This window comes from Macaca nemestrina, chromosome 1 (assembly GCF_043159975.1).
Source record: "Macaca nemestrina isolate mMacNem1 chromosome 1, mMacNem.hap1, whole genome shotgun sequence".
Classification (NCBI taxonomy): Eukaryota; Metazoa; Chordata; class Mammalia; order Primates; family Cercopithecidae; genus Macaca; species Macaca nemestrina.
Genome location: NC_092125.1, coordinates 68470420 through 68489861, shown reverse-complemented (window position 1 = coordinate 68489861; position 19442 = coordinate 68470420). Strand labels below are relative to the sequence as shown.

Genomic DNA, 19442 nt, shown 5'->3' with positions numbered 1-19442 from the left:
TCGGCGTCCCAAAGTGCTGAGATTACAGGCATGAACAATCATGCCTGGCCAGTTGCTGGTATTTTTAATGTCATATCCAAGAAACCAATGTCATGAAGATTTTTTCCTGTATTTTCCTCTGAAATTTTTATAATTTTAATTCTTATGATTAGGAGTTTGATCCATTTCAAGTTAATTTTTGTATTTGGTATTAGATAAGGGTCCAGCTTCAATCTTTTGCATATGGTGATCCAACTTTCCCAATACCACTTGTTAAAAAGCATAAACATCTTTTAAATGCCAGGGACTGGAGTAGAAGGAATGGATGGTAGGAGACTAAGTTCCTTTTGGAAATGAGAAATAAGATTAATGGAGTAAACCAATGTCAAAGTCTAAATACCAGGAGAAAAGTTGGGTTGGGGAGAGTGTAGATGGGAGGAGAGGGAGAAGAGGGAGATTCTCCCCCGCCTTTAATGCTTCACACACAGGCAGAAGTGGCTGAACTTTGAGGATCTCTGCTTCTCTTGGAGCAGTAAGGCCTCTGGACCTTCCCGACTTGGAGCCAGAGCAGTCAGCCCTGAGGCAAGACATGACCGGACATACCTTGGCTTGAAAGGCTTCAGTTCTGACTACAAGCAAAGCCAAGGAGAGTCCTCCCTGAAGTTGAGAAGCAAACCAGAAATAGAGTAAATAGAGCAAAATTGATGATAATTGAGGTTTAAAGGAGGGAACCAATTTGTGCCTTGGTATTGTATTTCCTTAAAAACAAAAATACCAAAATTAGTATATAAATGTGAGTAATAAATGGTCAGTCCCTCTCTATACTATTACTTTAATCAAAAGTCATTAATCAGGCACCTGCACTGGGTGTGTTTTCTCTCTGACTCTCAATTAGTAGAATCTAAGTATTCCACTGGGGCATCCCATCCAGACAGACAGACCTGAGTATCTGGTAGCAACTCTCCAGACAGAAAAACTGGTGCTTAGGAGGGATTAACCAGGCCAATCCTCCTTTTAAGTTCAGCCGTGACTCAGCCACAGAATTATACTCATTCAACAGAGGCATAAATGGTTGCTAAGACTTCATTGATAGAGGCTGGAAGACAAAGGAGTGAATTTCTAATTACAAGGATTCACACTCAAGGAGCAATCATGAGCTATTTTGAAGGATTCAAGGATCTACCCAACCCTGACCATCTGGCATAGGCTTTTGTCTGCTCCACCTATAAGAATGTCCACCCTGGTTTATTGTGATTTTCAATAATCAACATTGAACTAGCATTTGTCTAGCACCAACTTTACACACAGCACAAAACTGAGTATTGGGGGAGATTTTGTAAAAAGGGAAAAAAGACTTCTCCTGCAGGAAGTTGCAGTCTGGCTGGGGATTCACCAGATATACACAAAACAATAGGCAAATCAGAAGTACAATTAAAATGATATAGTTCAAACTACTCATAAATGCTGAAGAACAGGCTCATATCAGTAATCTAAACTATGCAGAGTGCAATTCATTAGCATCTCCAAGAACCCTTCCTATCCAGGGTAAATTCAATCCCTGGCAAAATTAATCTCTGCCCAGTCACTCTCTTCTATCACATTATTCTTTTACATTTTCCTATAGCACTTACCACTCTTTGAACTTCTCTCATTTGTTTATATATTTATTATTTATGTCACCATTATTCAGACTACTTGGAAGACAAAATACCATAGTAGGTTGTAAAATAAACTTAATGGGTCACAACTACATTTAATTTTTTTTTTTTTTACTTATTTTTTAACAAAATGAAATAGAGTAGAATAAGCAATTAGAATAAAATAGAAAATATGAGAACACATCACTGGACTTTTTTAGGAATTGTGAACACTGTAAGAAATACTACATCCAATTGCTATGAGTGGGATTAAGAAAGCTAATAAAAGACTATGAGGGGCCAAGCACAGTGGCTCACGCCTATAATCCCAGCATTTACAGAGGCTGAGGCAGGTGGATCACTTGAGGCCAAGAGTTCGAGACCAACCTGGCCAACATGGTGAAACTGCATCTTTACCACAAAAAAAAAAAAAAAAAAAAAAAAAAAATTAGCCAGACATGGTGGTACACACCTGTAATCCCAGGTACTTGGGAGGTTGAGGCAGGATAATCGCTTGAACCTGGGAGGTGGAAATTGCAGTGAGCCAAGATCGCACCACTGCACTCTAGCCTGGGTGATGGAGTGAGACTCTGTCTCAAAAAGAATTAAAAAAAAAAAAAGACTATGATGAATATAAGTTGGCTAGTACAAGTCATTCTACCTTCTAAAAACAAACATCTCATTTGATTTTCTGATATATGATATGAATATGCCCATGATATTTATAAGATAATTAGCTGTTTATATTTTATGTTAACATTAGTCAGAATTCATTGTAAAGCCTTTTTCTGAAAGAACATTGTCAAGTGAGATATGTCTCAGGTTTGCATCAAATGTGTATTTTGTTAAATTAGCATGAATTTCCCTTTAACAGGATTTCTTCTTATTAGAAAAGAATAATGAAGGAAAAATTGGAGAAGTGCCCAAGTTCAACCTAGAACTGTAAATAGTGACAATGTTGAGAAAATGATTGATTCTAATTAGTTAGCTTCAACTTCATTTGAGATGTCTTTTAAAAAGAAAAAGAGAATGCACAGCTTTATAAGACGGATTATTTTTTAAAAAATTTTCAGTGCATAAAATCCAACAAAAGTGACAAACCCCAATATATTATTTGCAATGACACCTTCAAAACTAGGAGGACACTTGGAAACACAGCATGCTAGACTTACTAATAAGCTCTTCAAACATTTTTAAAAGAAAACAAAGGACAAAAAATTATTGACACAATTTCTCTGTTGTTCTATTAACTGTTTTTTTGTTTGTTTGTTTTGTTTTGTTTTGTTGAGGTGGAGACTCAACCTGTGGTCCAGACTGGAGTGCAATGGCACAATCTCGGCTCACTGCAACCTCCACCTCCCAGGTTCAAGTGATTCTCCTGCCTCAGCCTCCCAAGTAGCTGGGATTACAGGTGCCCGCCACCACGCCCGGCTAATTTTTGTGTGCGTTTTTAGTAGAGAGGGGGTTTCACCATTTTGGCCAGGCTGCTTTTGAAATCCTGACCTCAAGTGATTCGCCCGCCTCAGCCTAACAAAGTGAGATGATTACAGGTATGAGCCAACGCGCCTGGCCTGTTCTATAAACTGTAAACGAGACTTAGTTACATATGGTTGGACAAAAGAGAAAATGGGTCTCACACAGTTGTTGAAAAATTATTCTTCTAACTCTCCAGAACATTGGTCTGAGCAAAGATTTCTTGAGTAAGACCTCAGAAGCACAAGCAACCAAAGCAAAAATGGACACCTGGGATCACATCAAGCTAAAAAGCTTCTGCACAGCAAAGCAAAAAATCAACAAAGTGAAGTGACGAGTCACAGAATGGGAGGAAATATTTGCAAACTACCCATCTGACAAAGGGTAACCACAATGTATAAGGAGCTCAAACAACTCATTAGGAAAAAAATAATAATCCAATTTAAAAATGGATAAAAGATCTAAATAGACATTTCTCAAAAGAAGGCATACAAATGGCAAACAGGTACAGGAAAAATGCTCAACATCAAATCATTGGAGAAATGCAAATGAAAACTACAATGAAATATTATCTCACCCCAATTAAAATGGCATTTATCCAAAAGACGGGCAATAACGAAAGCTGGTGAGGATGTGGAGAAAGGGAAACCCTTGTACACTGTTTGTGGAAATGTAAATTGGTACAACCACTATAGAGAACACTATGGAGGTTCCTCAAAAAATGAAAAATAGAACTACCATATGATCCAGCAATCCTACTGCTGGGTATATATCCAAAAGAAAGGAAATCAGTATATCAAAGAGATATCTGCACTCCCCTGTTTAGTGAAGTGCTATTCACCATAGCCAAGATATGGAATCAACTTAAGAGTCCGTCAACAAATGAATGGATAAAAAACTGTGGCACATACAGAGAATGGAATATTATTCAACCACTAAAAGGAATGAAATCCTGCCATTTGTACCAACACAGATAGAACTGAGGGACATTATGTTAAGTGCAGTACGCCAGGTGTAGAAAGACGAATATCTCATGTTCTCACTCATATATGTGAGAAAAAAATTTGAACTCAGGGAGGAGATTAGTGGGTACAATTATGGCCACCAGAGACTGGGAAGGGTAGCAATGATAGGGTGATAAAATGGAAATGGTTAATGGGCACAAAAATACAGTTAGATAAAATGAATAAGATCTATATGGTAGCACAATAGGGTGACTATAGTTAACAATACATTGTTGTCTACTTTAAAATAACTAAAATAGTGGAATTGGAATGTCCCTAACATAAAGAAATGATAAGTGCTTGAGATGATGGATACTCCAATTGCCCTAATGTGATTATTACACATTGCATACCTGTATCAAAGTATCAAATGTACCCCCATAAATATATAAAACTATTATGTACCTATACTACTTCAAAATGAAACCACTTTAAAAAATCAATCTTTCAAAATAAAAACATAAAAATTATTCTCTAATATAAATAGCTATGATGAATATGATTTTTAATACCAAATCAGCTAATAAATTGAAGTGTACAATTCTTTGGGATAGTAGTATTTCTAGTCAGATCTGTGCTACTGCAGAACCTTCTAGAGTCATGCTTCTCATGTGGTTAAAATCCAGTATAGACCTTGAGATCCATCCCCAAAAGAGCACAGATACTGCAAGTTGTTAAACTCCTCTCATGTATGCAAAACAACAAGATCTGTGTGAGTGTGGGGGGGTGTTTGTGTTGTTTAACCGCACACACAATGGATTGTATATATTTACAAAAGTGGAAAAATGCTTTGTTGGTCAATATCTACTAAAATGGAAAAATAGAGCTGGGCATGATGGCATGCACCTTTAGTCCCAGCTACCTGGGTAGCTGAGGAGGGAGGATCACTTGAGCCGAGGAGTTCAAGGATATAGCATGCTATGATCATGTCTGAGAAAAGCACTGCATTCCAGCTCAGACAACATAGGGAGTCCCTATCTCTAAAAGAAAATAACAAATTTAATTATTTTAATTTACGTTTTAAAATAAAATAAAATGTTATAATGGAATTATGAGTGACAGGCAGGGCCAGCTGATATTGCTAGAAAACAGCAAAGCTATTAAAATATTTGTAAAAACTATTAATGACAGTTGTGTTTAGAAATCAGAATCAATAGAAATGTGCCATCTCTTGAAGTAATTCTGCTAAATCTCATAGAGGTATTGGAAAACATCATGAAGGTTGTTAAATTTATTAAAAAGAGCTCATCAATAACCAAAATATTGATGTGTTTTGGTGAGACTGGAATGAACCATACTCTCACACTGAAGCTCACTGAAATTCATTGGTTATCCTACGGAAACGTAAGGGAAAGTATTAAGCAGGATGAATAAACTCAGAAATGACAGTCACGTTTTTCTAGTTGGAAAGCAATCTCATTTGGCAAGCAATCTCATTTTCAAAGACAATGTTTGGCATTTTTAATTAGTATATTTAATGGAGGTTATTGATTTTTCTTAAATGAACTTAAATGTATAACTTCAGGGAGAAAACAACAATATAATTCAGCAAGTCCAACACGTCCAGGATTCCAAAGACATTTTGTTATGGCAAGTCACCTTAAGAGCAATCACCCTAGCACCTATTTGTTCCTCATATTGTTACAACATATTGAAAATGATATTATTAGTAAAGTCAGTATGATGGAAATAAAATTAGGGAGATCGTTATACTTCACTCCTCAGTTTCAAACTTGGAGTGATTTTCCAGATGCAATCATGATTTTCCAGATGACAAATTGTAAACACAAGATAAAAGGTTTCAAATGAAAGACTCATTTTCTTTTCAGAACCCTGAATCAATAAGTGACCTAAACTTGCTGCCCAAAAGGGGTGAATGAATTATTGCAGCTTAGTTCTATGTTTGTACGAAAGAGTAATCACAAGACGTTAAATGAATCATAATTGTAGGGTAAGATTAAAGAAGAATCTCCATTCATAGGCAAAAAGAATGCATCTTTATTATCACCACTCACAATTACCTATTTGTATGAACAAGGATTTCCAACCTTTAAAACCAATTAAAACAAAGGAAAGAAAGAAACAGGCACATGAATGTATGCACAGTGAGAATTATCCTTGTATGTTCTGGACTGGAATAAACTTAGAAGCAGACAAGTACTCCTAGTGCATTAAATACAATCTTGCCTGACTCTTGTTTTTGTATTGCTTGTTGGGGAAAGTTTTCTTATGCTGCATTCAAGTTTTTTGTTTTTGTTTTTGTTTTTGTTTTTTTTTTGTTTTGAGATGAGGTCTCACTCTCTCACCCAGGCTGGAGTGCAGTAGCACCACCGTACCTCACGGCAGCCATAACCACCCAGGTTCAAGCACTCCTCCTACCTCAGTCACCTGAGTAGCTGGGACCACAAGCACCTGCCACCAGGCCTGGCTAATTTTGTTTTATTTTTTGTAGAGACAGGGTCTCATTATATCGCCCAGGATGGTGTCAAACTCCTTGGCTCAAGCAATCTGTCTGACTTAGCATCCCAAAGTACTGGGATTACGGATGTGAGTCACCACACCCAGCTGCATTCAAGTATTAATAAGGCAATATTAACTTTATGTTTTTAGTTTTTATATTAGTAAGAGCAAGTGTTCTACAAAACTTTGATTCTATTGTGTGGGGGCAGAAGGGAGAAGGAATATACTACATTGCCGTGCAAAACACATTTCTTACTGGGAAGTGTGACTTAAAAGAAAGCTGAAAACCTCCAGCCACTGTCTGCCCTCCCCAGAAACCAGCCCCTATAGAGTGTAAATTTCAGAAGGGGAAGAATTTGATCTGTCTTGCTCGTCATCAAATCTCCAGTAGCACCTAGAACTGTGCCTAGTACATCTTCAATAAATATTAATACTTGCTAGATAAAGAAGGAACTCACCAACTCAAAGGAGAAAATTCAAACTTATAGTTATGTTTTGTTTGCATTCTTGAGTCATCTTTCTCCCTTTTATAGATGTGGCTTTTAGAAAAGATAAAGGGAAGTTACCGTGATCATTTCCTATGAGGATCTGCAGGTTGCTAAGGAGAAGGACAGACTCCCAATCCCTTCTGGTTGGAAGAAGATTCTGGATGATCTTGAGTTTTAGGCCATAGAAAGCCCTAGAAGGAGAATGGCTAACAGCAGCAGGAGGGATGGGTGCAGGTCAAGCTGCAGGCCTGTGCAGCAAGACCTCACTTTTCCAACTTAGCAGAAAGCAGCTTTGCCTTTGAAAGTTTGCTGGACTCTTTCTGAGCTGAGAGAGAGGGTCTAGTTTTCATCCCTAATTTTATGGAGGTAGGGCTAGAACAAAGAAACTAACAGACATGAGAAATGGTCTCTGGATGTAAAGGGTAGGGAAAGAGTCAAATTTAGGTTAGCCTTAACTTCCTTTTTATAAAATGGGGATAATATTTGTACCATATCATAGGGATGGTGTAAGGATTAACTGAAATAATAAACATGAAATGCTAAGCATCATACCTGGCCCATAATACATACTCAATCATAATTAGTTACTATTACTATTACCAATAGAATATGTAATGCTTGGATTTTTTTTTGTTTGTTTTTTGAGACTAAATCTTGCTCTGTCGCCCAGGCTGGAGTGCACGGGTGCAGTCTCAGCTCACTGCAACCTCTACCTCCCGGGTTCAAGCGATTCTCATGCCTCAGCCTCCCAAGTAGCCAGAATTACAGGTACCTTCAACCATGCCTGGCTAATTTTTGTATGTTTCACCATGCTGGCCAGGCTGGTCTCCAACTCCTGACCTCAAGTGATCCACCTAACTCGGCCTCCCAAAGTGCTGGGATTATAGGTATATTTGGGAATATTAACTGAGGGTTTTTCCCCCTTGTGCTTCTTTATAGCCATTACTCTTTTCTTTATCATGTGTCATACTCCATACACATTGTTCTCAGACAGAAAGTAGATAAAGCTGAGAAGAAAAAATCTGTTGAATGTCTGAATGGATTTATTTTAAACCCATAGTAGAGACAACAGCTTGAGAGGCAGGACTTTCTTTGATTCTGAAAGCTGTGCATTTTGAGAAAGAACAAAACAAGTGTGTAGCTGCTTCCTAAGTTTTGGTATGGAGCCCAGAGCCCGCCCTCTGAACCAAGCAAACCCACTATCAAGGCAATATTTTTTAAACTGTGGGCTGAGACCTCTTGCATCATAAAATCGGTTTATTGGGATGAAACCAGCATGAAAAGAAACAGAATACAATGGACTAGGAAATCCCAGAGTTCGTTGCAAGGTAATGGTAATGTTGTTTCATGAAGTTGTTGTTTCGTGTGTGATGTGTACGTGTGCTCGGCCGTGATGTAAAATGCATTTTCTTTTATGGTCACAGTCAAAGAAATTCATACATCACCAGAGACTCTCCATAGCAGAGGACACATGTGTCTCTCCTCTCAGAATGCACCAGGGAGAATCATAGTTCCTGGGAGAATTTCCACATCCAGAATGGCATTGGAAGAACAGAGCAGTCATGATTTAGGGTGGCCACTCAGAGCCCCCACGCATCTTGGCGAGGCTGGAGAAAAATCTGAAAAGTTTCTATGGCCACCAAAAGGGATGCAGAAGAGGCCCTGGACAAGCCAAAAGGATCCAAAGGAGCTGCAGTCTGGACCATAAGGATGTAGGCAAAGGGAGGCGACAGTGGAAACTTGGCCATCAGAAACTAGTGCTGGCTCAGGACAATGAGATCAAGTTGCAAGGGTCACTAGTCAGTGGAAATTGGTGACAGAATGTCATGATGGGCCAGACACTGCTTTTCTCCCCACACCGACATGATGCACGAATGCTGCCCCAAGTCACATGCCCCCTGCAGCTACAGAGACTGAAAAAATGTCGGGGAATAAGGGGAGGGAACTTCTGATTTGCTTCTCAAAGACTATGTTTTAATTCTGTTTTCAAACAGAATGAGGCTGGGTGTGGTGGCTCGAACCTGTAACCCCAGCACTTTGGGAGGCTGAGGTGAGTGGATTGCTTGAGTCCAGGACTTCAAGACCAGCCTGGGCAACATTCCGAAACCCTGTCTCTACTGAAAATGCAAAAACTTAGCCAGGTTTGTGGTGTGTGCCTGTAGTCTCAGCTACTCGGGAGGCTGAGGAGGGATAATTGTTTGAGCCCAGGAAGCAGAGGTTGCAGTGAGCTGAGATCAAGCCACTATACTCTAGCATGGGCGACAGAGCGAGAGCCTGTCTCAAAAAAAATGGGTCTGATGGTACATTTCTAACACAAGTTACATAAAAATAAAAATTTAAAATAAGAATAAAAACAGAATGGGCACTGGGTGTGGCGGCTCACACCTGTAATCCCAGCATTTGGGACGCTGAGGTGGGAGGATTGTTTGAGCCCAGGAGTTTGAAAGCAGTCTGGGCAACAAAGTGAGAGTCCTGTCTCTACAGAAAAAAATTTAAAAATTATCCAAGTGTGGTGGCACGCATCTGTAATCCCACCTACTCGGGAGGCTGAGGAAGGAGGATCCCTTGTGCCCAGGAGGCTACAGTGAGCTATGATCGTGCCACTGCACTCCCACCTGGGTGACAGAGCAAGATTCCATCTCTAAAAAATAAAAGATAAAAAACAGAAAAGGCTGGATTTATCTTGAATTAGGAAGGCCACAGACATTGGAGGTTGAGTTAACGATTTGAGGTCAGCTCTAAGAAAATTAAGTTACATCCTTGAACACCAAGAGCTGTGACTGTATAAAATATCAAAACTGACATGTTATTATTAATGAAGCCTTTGGATTTGGCAAGTAGAAAGTCATGAGCAACCTCCAAAAAGGCAATTTCCACCATGCTTAGGACAGAAGCCAGATGGGAATGGGGTCAGAACAGAGTGGTCAAAATAAACTGCTCTTTGGAGACACTGGCGAGGAGTGTGGGTGTGGATGAGTATGGATCGTAAGCTTGAGGGAAATTCCGTTTATTTTAAATGGAGAAACCTAATAATTTATAGGCAGAAGTTGTAGGCAGACGAGAAAGGCTTACACAGAGCTGTCCGTGGGTAAAGGAAGGTTCCAGTGGACGTAAGATACATTACTACTCAGGTGAAAACTGGTCAAATCCACAAAGGCAAGGTGCTCTCGGGATGGTAGCACTCACAGTGGTACTGCAGGGTGGAGTATGAAATGAGAAGAAAGGTATTTCTAATGGTGTGTGTCTGATCGTGCTGGTCTTTTACTTCCATCTCCTTCTTAGGCTCAGCACCCTGGGACCTATGAAGGTTGGAGACCCCGTGGAAAGATTCCAGAGTCCTTAAGCTCCCAGGAGCCTTGTTCAATGTTATGGTTCTTCATTTAAACCCCATTGCCTAGTGGCTGTTGAGTTCTGCCTGCCCCTGTTCTCTGATCACTGCTTGGCTGACCCTTTTCTGTGTCCCCTGCAATCACAACAGTTTCTCAGTCCCAAGGGACAATTCTGTAAAGGAACTCAAATGGAGGGTTCAAAATTGAGGCAAGGCATGTTTATGAAACAAGTCTCTCAAAGCCCGACGTTTCCCATGGAACAAGGGCTGTCTGTCCCACCCTGGCACTCATTCCTATCCCCCCGCCCCCGCCCTCCGTGTCAAAGGCTTCTCGGAGAAGAAGACCATGATATCACTTCCTTCGGGTGGTGCAGGGTCGTCTGGCCTCACCCCCACCGCCTTTGGCCGCTGACCCCCGAGGAAGTGAGGCAGCGGCCGGAGCCAGGCACGCCCTGAGCTCGCTCTCCTTTTTTCCCTCTGGCTCACCTCTGGGTGAGGTCCCAGATGCCTTGAGGAAGTGGGCCGTCTTCAAAGTATCTCAGTGCCTCCCAGTGCCCTCTGTTACTTCCTTTAGAAGCCATGTGGAACTGCAGGGGTGAGGAGACACCACTAGGTGGCTGCACAGGACCTTGTTTGTTTCCATAGGTGCCAGGCTAGTGGCAAAGAGAGATGAGACCCTCTGCCACTTGTGTGTGTGTGTTCCTGTGCACGCACCTGGCAGGGGTAGGGGGTGGGGAGGTGCCCAGCAGGGAGAATGGGGAGGCAGAGACAGAAGTTTAAGAAAACTCAATGTTAAAAATGCCTAAATTTACAAAGCAGGTAAGTTGAAGGGCTATCCTTAATGCCGACAATGGAAGGCGTGCAGAGCTCCTCCTTACAGGTGAATTCTCTTGATATTTTTAGTCCTTTTTAGTTCATCAATTATTTAGCAGAGAAACTGAAGTGTTAGCCTACTAACATTTCTGGCTACTGAAAATGAATCAGAAATGAGGATGTTGCATGAGATCTGAACTCTTCTAAGAATCTGATTTGCATTAATTTTCATTCATAATCAGAAATTTGATGAGTGCCTACTACCTGCCACACCCTGGGCTAGGTGCTGAGGAGAGAGCTGTGAACAACACTCTGTACTCTCACGGAACTTAGGTTTTAGAAAAATGCATATACACTGTACGTAGAAAAAAAGTGTACAGTTTCTCCAGCTGTCATTCTACAATTCCATGAGTATACCCTTCCCTTGCACAGCCCTCACATGAAGTATGGGATAGTAAGACTCAGTTAATCCGCCAAAATTAGATGCCACACAGATTTTCTGGAGTAGAGTTGCAGTGTAATTTCTGGCATGTGGTCATTTTACCATCAAGAGTTCCAGAAGAAGTGATGCCAAGGAATTTCCAAGTCTCTCTTCTTTATCTGTTTATTGCCTTCTTAGGTCATCTGCCAGTGCCAGGACAATCATCTGAGACGTGGGCCGCTCCTGCGGCATTAAAAGCAGTGGGAAGGCTGAAGACCACAGGCTGAAATACGCAATTGGAAAATAAGAAAGAAAAGTGATCAGAAGTCCTGGACACCAAGAAGATTGTGGAAAAACTCAGAATATAAAGGTGTGGCATTTCTAAGCACTGCCAAATTTATTTCTCCAGCCAAGTCAAACATGACACAATGGAAGTCAGCTCCCAGATGCCCCACATGAGAAAGCATAGGTTATAGATTCAGTGTGGAAACCACATTTGGGTTTGGGAGGTGGCTGGCTTGATCTGTAAGAGGGTGGGGTATGACTTGCACCCATGTGTGTGTGCACATAAGCTCATGTGAGAACTAGTTAGGAGAATGGATGTTCATATGGAATCATGGAACACCAGAGCTAGAACATACTTTCAAGCTAATTTAATCCATCCTCTCATTTTATAAATGCAGATACCAGGCCTGCAAAGGAGAAGGTCTTGCCCAGTATCCCAGAGTCAACACTGACAGAACTAAGACTATGTAACTCAATATCTTGATCCCCAGTTCGTAATTCCAGTCATTTTATCTGTTCTTAAAGGATTATAGACATGTTTGTTGCCTTTTTAAATTGGATTTACTTGACTTTCCTTTACATGTTATGGTGGTTGAATGGTGCCACCATCCCCCTCCCAAAAAAGATACAGAATCTGTGAATATGCCCATACTTTTATATTTATTTTTAAATGTTATTCATTTATTTTTTTATTTTTTTTGAGACAGAGTCTCACTCTATCACCCAGGCTGGAGTGCAGTGGTACGATCATGGCTCACTGCAGCCTCAACCTCCTAGGCTCAGGTGATTCTCCCACCACAGCCTCCCGGGTAGCTGGGACTACAGGCACACGCCACCACACCTAGCTAATTTTTTGTATTTTTTGTAGAGATGGGGTTTCACCCTGTTGCCCAGGCTGGTCTCTAATCCCCTTATTTTTAAAAAGGATCTCTGCAGATGTAATTAATTAAGGATCTTGAGATGAGATTATGTTTGCTTAGGATCAGCCTATATCCAATGACAAGTGTCTTGAGAAGAGAAAAAGAGGAGTGAAGAAGAGAGGAAAGGAAAGGAGAGGAAGGGTGGGGAGAAGAGGAGAGGGGAGGGAAAGGAAGGGGAGAAGAGGGGAGGAAGAAGGCACATGGAGAAGAAGCAATGTGAAGACAGAAATTGGAGTGATATATCTACAAACCAAGGAACCCAAGGATTGCTTGCAGCAACCGGAAGCCAGGAGAGAGGCATGGAACAGCTTTTCCCTCAGTGCCTCCAGAAAGAACAAACTCTGCTAGCACCTTGATTTTGGACGTGTGACTCCAGAACTGTGAGAGAATGAATTTCTGTTGTTTTTAGCTACCAAGTTTTTGGTACTTCGTTACTGCAGCTGTATGAAACCAATACATTTATATGTCTCAGTTCCTTCAACTGCTTTTGTTCTATTCTTTTGTTACCTTGAAGAGGGAGGCATTCTTTGAGCACAGTAGCACATCATGGTTATGAGATGCTGTTGCTATTGGCAGGTGAAATATTGCTTATAGATGGTCCTCTTGGAAAAATCTAAAAATGTTGTACTCTAAGTGCCACTAACTAAAACCAGCCTTGAGAAGTTCTCAAGACAGGCCTTCCAAATGCCCTAAAGCTGTCTTCATATGACCAAAAGGAGAGCCAATGGGAAAAGAACACAACAGTTTTTCCCCATCCCAGATGTTGAGTGTGGTCATGACTGGCTTTTATTAGAATCGTGTTCTCTCTGGTAATATGAGAGGCTGTTATCAGTATGATTATTTATTTATCATCTAGGGTTTTTGTTTGTTTGTTTGTTTGTTTTTTGAGACAGGGTCTCATTCTGTTGCCCAGGCTGGATTACAGTGGCACAATCTCAGCTCACAGAAGCCTTGACCTCTTGGGCTCAAGTAATTCACACACCTCAGCCTCCTGAGTAGCTGAGACTACAGGTGCATGCCACCATGCTTGGCTAATTTTATCATTTTTGTAGAGACAAGGTTTGTCCCCAGGTTGCCCAGGCTAGTCTCAAACTCCTGGGTTCAAGCAATCCATCCAACTTGGCTTCCCAAAGTGTTGGAATTACAGGCATAAGCCACCATGCCCAGCCCTCCTAGGTCTTTAAATGACTTTGGATGGCGCAAGGGAGTGGGAGTCACACCTTACATGAATTTAAAATAGAATCGGAATTATAAGTGATATTATAAGGCAAATCTATTGCATAATGCAATGTCTTCAAGCATATTTTTCCTTTTCATGTGGTTGTTGGCAAATATCTGGAATGGGAAAGAGGATCATCCTTTTGGGAGACTTTCTCTTTGTGTTCCTCAATGTTGCAGAAATAAACACACAACTTTAATTTGTTCCCCAAAGGAAGAAATAATAAAAACAACCTACTCAAAACTAGTCAGAGTTGCTGGAAAAATCAGGAAATAGCTTTTGTGGTTTATTTGTTTGTTTGTTTTTCTTTGTAATTTTCCAGGAAATCTAGTAAAGACAGTAGCTGCCCTTTGGATAACACATTCATTCCAAGGGCCAAAGATATTGGTACATGTGCTGAAGGTGCCTCATGTCCTGAACACATCTCTCCATCTAAGCTTATAGCACCCCAGGGCTGGGCTCAGAGCCACAGCGTAAAGAAGTGAATGGTGTCAATCTAAGGGAAACAAGACAGCCGACATCAAATTTTAGAATAATGTCATCTGATGAATTAATTCCACTTTGAGCCCAAACTGAGATTTAAACATGTCAGAGAATGGACCTAAACTGGTGGGTGGACAAGAATAGTCAGTTTGCAGGTTTGCTATATGGGGTAGAAACAGACGGGAGGAGGTTTGATGGCCATCTGGTTGGAGGTAAAAATAAAAGGCCAAAGTGGGATTTGTTCCATACCTGGCACCTCAGTTTGGTGTCTGAGCCTGGTAGAAAAGGGGCTGTGAGCTAAAGCTATACTATTGGTCTTTGTGAGGGACTCAGTGAGGCCTGAGGCAAGAGTATCATTCTTACTTTCCTAAGGGACCAGCATGACACAGGTTGCCAGGCAGATGGGCCAGGACCTAGTGCTGTTCTGGCCCTCATGGATTAGAAACTTTGGCCTCTGGATTTAGTTGGCTTGGATGTTGAAATTCTGATTGTGGTGGCCAGAAGCTAGGGCAATGGAGAGTCACTCTCAAGAGGTTTTGTGGACAGAGAACATTGGATGGGACTGAGGCCAGAGAAGAAGGATGAGCCTAGAGGAATCTGTGTGTTGACTATAATAATATGGTCACCATTCATAAGGACATGTCAGACATACTCTATGAAGTCTGGATGGAACTTTGTTGAAACAAATAAAGGTCCTAGTTGAGTATGTGGTAAGAAGAGTCAATAAAACTTGGGTTATTACGATGTTTTTTTAATTTTGTATTTTTTGTAGAGATGAGGTTTTGCCACGTTACTCAGGCTGGTCTCAAACTCCTAGACTCAAGAACACCCACCTCAGCCTCCCAAAGTGCTGGGATTACAGGTGTCCACCACGGTGCCTGGCATGGGTTACTACTATTAAGGTGACCCCCTTTAGTACCCAAGAAACACTAAGGTTGAAATTACACCTCATCTAATAGGCCATGTTTTCAAACTGTGCTCCATAGTAGTCTAGGTATTCTAAGGAGACCCTTGAGACTGGAGGAGTGGCTCACAACAGAGTCTGGGCCTTCTACCACAGACTCAACATCAGCCACCATTTCACCTATTTTACCTACAGTAAGAGAAGTTTTGTAACTAACAAAAAGGTCTTCATAGCTTAATGGAGAGGTCTCAAACACCTCTGCTTTAGGGCTCCCTTGACTAAGCCTGGCAACATGTACCAAGTAGATTTTCAATGAATTACACGTTTATTTCTATATACAATCTAGCCAAAAGATGATTTGAAGCAGTAATAAGTTTTTACTAATGGATGACACCAGAGTAAGTGATTATTTCTAAAACACATTGAAAATAACAAAACAATTAAAATATTAAATGTTTGGGAATACTGTTTTATTCCTTTTGGACTCACCAGAAATGAACAAACACAAATGTTAATGTGGGACATTTATAGTGATTCTATCTATTGGAAATAAGCAAAATAGTAGTAAACGATCATATGTACCTCTGTTTTAACTGTATTTCCAAGTTATGATTTGTGAGCCTGTTCAGTAGTTGTTATCTAATTTTCCATTGCAAGAAAAAAATGGCCAACTCATAAGTTGTGTTTCTGTATGCATTTAGATTAACAGATTATTATTGGTTTTTTTAAAAGGGAGGTTTTGGCCGGGCACCATGGCTCACGCCTGTAATCCCAGCACTTTGGGAGGCTGAGGTGGATGGATCACATGAGACCAGGAGTTTGCCTAACCAACATGGTGAAACCCTGCTACTAGAAGTACAAAAATTAGCTGGGCGTGGTGTGGCGCACATCTATAATCCTAGCTACTCTGGAGGCTGAGACAGGAGAATTGCTTGAACCTGGGAGGCAGAGGTTTCAGTGAGCCAAAATTATGCCACTGCGCTCCAGCCTGGGCAACAGAGCGAGACTCCGTCTCAAAAAAAAAAAAAAAGAAAAAAAGAAAAAATAATAATAAGGGAGGTTTTTAAAAATTAATGTTCCATTAATAAATAAAAAATGTCTGAATGCTGCTAACAGTTTTGAATGCCACTAGCCTTCAGAACATACAGACCAATAAGGATTTTCTTCTAGGCAGAAGTCTCAATGAAAACAGCACGTGTGTGTGTGTGTGTGTGTGTCTGTCTGTCTGTCTTCCTGTATGTTTTCATTTTATGATAAAAAGGTTTAAAACTAAATCAATGATCATGTCAAACTTTTTTTTTAAGTGTGCACAGTTTTCAATAAAAGAGCCAAAGAAATTTTGGAAAGATTGATTTATACATCTTGGTCTTTACAAGTTGTCTGTTCCTAGAGAGTGGCCTAGCAGCCAGGGTCGCCTGTGTGCAGGCTTGGCCTGTTATGTCATTGCCCAGCAGGCAGGCATGTGAGGCTAAGACCAGCTCACATCCTCTCTGCTGAGCAGCCCGCCCAGGCCCCGGGCTGCATCTGTCTCTAATGTGCCCACATGCACAAGTCACCTGTAAAAGCAAGAGATTCAAGTCTGTGAACTGGAAGGTAAATGGATTTTTTCAGAATATTTCTAGACTTCTGACCTGCATCTTTTAACCAATGTTTTTTTGATTTCTTATCAAAATCAAAGCTGTGGGCCAGGCACAGTGGCTCACACCTATAATCCTAGCACTTTGGGAGGCTGAGGTGGGTGGATCACTTGAGATCAGGAGTTTGAGACCAGTCTGGCCAACATGATGAAACCCCATCTCTACTAAAAATACAAAAATTAGTCGGGCGTGGTGGCACGCGCCTGTAGTCCCAGCTACTCGAGAGGCTGAGGTAGGAGAATCACTTGAATCCTCGAGGTGGAGGTTGCAGTGAACTGAGATTGTGCCACTACATTTCAGCCTGGGCAACAGAGCAAGACTCTGTCTAAAAAAAAAAAAAAAAAAAATCAAACCTGTGGCATTTTACAACAGATTGCAATAAAATAAGCAAGAACAGTATCAAACCTAGTAAGCATAATGCTGAAATCTCACATAATTCTTAAATCTGAGAGATGTTCAATTTATTATATATTTAACCACTTTTTATCAAAATGTATCACAGAATGCCACCGTGCCACCATGATTCAGTGTGAAAGCCACATCTGCTCATCCACTGCAATGGTCCAGCCTGTAGTCTCTTTTCTGTACCAGTAAGCAAAAGTAGCAAAACAGCCACTGGCTCAACTTTTCCCAAGTAATAAAGTCACTTTGCTTAGTCTTCAGAATGTTTAGCTCCTCTTGCTAATCTATCAGCTTTTTCATTCCCGATAAACCCTGGATGACCAGGAACAAGTATCCACTGAATGCCCATGCTTTGAGTGAGCTGCTCCAGTGCCACAAAGTCCTCTTTGTTCATCACCTCTTTCCCTGTACTTGTCTTCCACCTGTTCTTCTTCCTACCTTGAACCCAGTTAGTTATACTATTTACAGTAAACATACTATCTGTGTACGGAACCAATTTATTGATGTTTTCAGCCTCTCCTTGTTCAATGGTGTTGCAGGCTGCATGATTTTCTGCTCTTTGGTTTGTCTGTCACCCAGGAAGTCTAATGCCTACATTTAAAGGATGGCCTGGCCCCCAGTAAACATCAGTTCCCACAAGTGCTCTCCTCCACCCGTTACTGGAGCAGCAGCCATCAGTGTACTCGACGACAAAGCCTTCGATGTAAGAAAATGTCCCTGCTCATTCGAGGTGCCGGCTCTGTGATTTGCTTCACAGGCTTTGCACACGACTCTGCGCTTTCATCTCCATCGCCATTCAATGGCTCATGGAGTCCCTTGATGGCTTTCGTTTGTGATTCTTGTACATGTTTATTTTTCTGCCCTTCTGAACCTTCTGGGCTTGCAGATTTCCTGACAAAGGCCCAGGCCTCATTTTCTGTGGCAAACTTCTTAAATCTGGCAGCAGGAAATAGGTCCACCTATGCTCTACATTCACTCCAGGTCAGAAAGACCCCGGTCCTGCAGGCCCTCCCCACAGCATAGACCATCCTGAGGCTGCAACGGTCTCTGCGGCAGCGCACAGCTATCAAGGCTGGCACATGGCTCACCCTCGCTTCAAACCAGTGCGACCCCAACAGTGCCCACCAAAAATAGCTTCAGTAAAAGTACACTCTGAGGCCGGACACGGTGGCTCATGCCTATAATTCCAGCACTTTTCGGGGTGGAGGTGGGTGGATTGCCTGAATCCAGGAGTTGAGACCAGCCTGGGGAACATAGCAAAACCCCATCTCTACTAAAAGGATTACAAAAAGTTAGCTGGGCATGATGGCCCACACCTGTGGAGGCTGAGGTGGGAGAATCACCTGATCCCGGAAGGTCGAGGCTGCAGTGAGCCCAGATTGTGCCACTGCACTCCAGCCTGGGCGACAGGAGTGAGAACCTATCTTTAAAAAAAAAAAAAAAAAATGTCCACTCTGAGGCATAACTAAAGACTTGGCTAATTATTTTTCTCTATGGTCAGTCGGTGGACCACTTGCAAGAACTAACCCATTTGTGTAGCTGTGTCTGATAAGACGGGCCTGCTCCAGGGCAGAACATTCTTCTGAGGACCAAAGCTAGCCAGATCAATACATTTGAAAAAGTCCTTGTCATAAATCTATCAAATCCCCTATGCCTTGAGCTAAGGTGTGGAGAAAAAACAAAACGTGATCTTCTAGAATGTTCTTGAGAACTTTACTTTGAAAGGTAGATAACATTCTCTGAAAGCCTCTGCACTTGATAAGATTATTTTGTTCAGCACAGATCATAGCTATAAGGAGCTATTCCAAAAGAGGGGTTAGCACTACCTAGAATTCCAGATTGAAGCCAGTTGCACTACAGGCTGCCGGGAGGGGATATCATGAATCAGAACATATGGACCAGACGCAGCCCTTCCCTGAGCAGCCACAGACAAGTCCAAGGGACGTGGCATAACTGCCGCCTGTTTCCAAGCAGGCAAAGTGGTCCAGA

At 41.4% G+C, this 19442-nt stretch overlaps 1 pseudogene; it reads right to left on the bottom strand.

Annotated features, from left to right (window-relative positions):
• Positions 1-17703: 17703 nt before the first annotated feature.
• On the bottom strand, positions 17704-18586 carry LOC105484915 (ribonuclease H1 pseudogene; annotated as a pseudogene).
• Positions 18587-19442: the final 856 nt, after the last annotated feature.